Below are 1,143 nucleotides of genomic sequence, written 5' to 3' on the forward strand. Positions count from 1 at the left end.
TCAAAATAAAATTCTTTTTTACTCTTTTAACTGCTGAGTGGTTTTAAACGATCAACATCTATTTTATTGTGTCATTCGAACAACTAGACTGAAGTATTGATATGAGGCGTATGCATTATTTCAAATTGTCCAAAACCCCAAGTTAGCAAGCTAGCACCTTACTCCAAAAGTCATCCCAGTTTCCGAGCTTGGTCTATTCACATACCTTGTAACTCTCTCTTCTTGTTGTTGATATCCATTCTGAGACTGTCACCCTGTTGATTCAAGTTACTCATTTCTTTCCCAGCATTCCTCATATCTAGATTGATCTTTTCTATAGCAGGCTGAAATTATAATTTCAATTCATTTCTTAAATCATAATTTCATTTCATATACAAAGATTGATCTGTTTTATATTGGACAAGATTCTTGCCTTGCTGAAGTGACGGTCCTGTGCAGTTGATTTTAACAAAATACCGTTAATTTAATGCATGACAGATTGCTGAAGTTCGTCTGTCCTACTGGTCAACCTGTGTTAACAATCAAAAATATTAAATTTCAATACCTGTACATCTTCTGTAGTGTCTAAGTTTGATAATTCTTTCTCTAAAACATGTAACTGTTTCTTTAACCCACTTAACCTGGTCAAATAGAAAAAATAATTTCAGATTTCATAGGGAATCTCTGCTTTACCTGTCCCAATTTCATATTTAACCATGTAGTTCTTATATACAAAGGAATTCCCATGAGTATACACTGTAGCATGTGGACCAAATAGATAATCCTTTCTTAAAAATGAATGAAAAAATAATAATACCTCAGATAGCTTGAAAATTGTAATTAATTTGATGCACGATATAACATCTAAATTGTCTTTCATATTGAGAGAAAAAAATGTCTTAGCCAAAATCAAAAGTATTTTTCTTACTTTTTCAATCTTCCATCTTCCTCCTCTTGTTTAAATTTCAAATCTTTCTGAATGTCAGTTATCTGAAAACGATGAAGAAATAAAAAAGTTACTCTTCAAGAAATGTATTTTGTTTTTTAAGTGGGATGTTATGTAGGAACGTCCGCTATTATTTGTAAAATTGAAAACGTACACGACAATTCACTTTGCCAGAACAAAATAAGTCAATCTCTTTTTTACTCTCAAACTGCATATTT

At 31.4% G+C, this 1,143-nt stretch overlaps 1 protein-coding gene across 1 annotated transcript in view; it reads right to left on the reverse strand.

Moving 5' to 3' along the window:
- The window catches only part of LOTGIDRAFT_102434 (hypothetical protein), a gene marked incomplete at both ends in the record, with an annotated part of 14,519 nt that overhangs the window by 4,971 nt on the left and 8,405 nt on the right, over positions 1–1,143 (reverse strand). The window lies entirely within an intron of this gene.

Source organism: Lottia gigantea (assembly GCF_000327385.1).
Source record: "Lottia gigantea unplaced genomic scaffold LOTGIsca_1, whole genome shotgun sequence".
NCBI lineage: Eukaryota > Metazoa > Mollusca > Gastropoda > Lottiidae > Lottia > Lottia gigantea.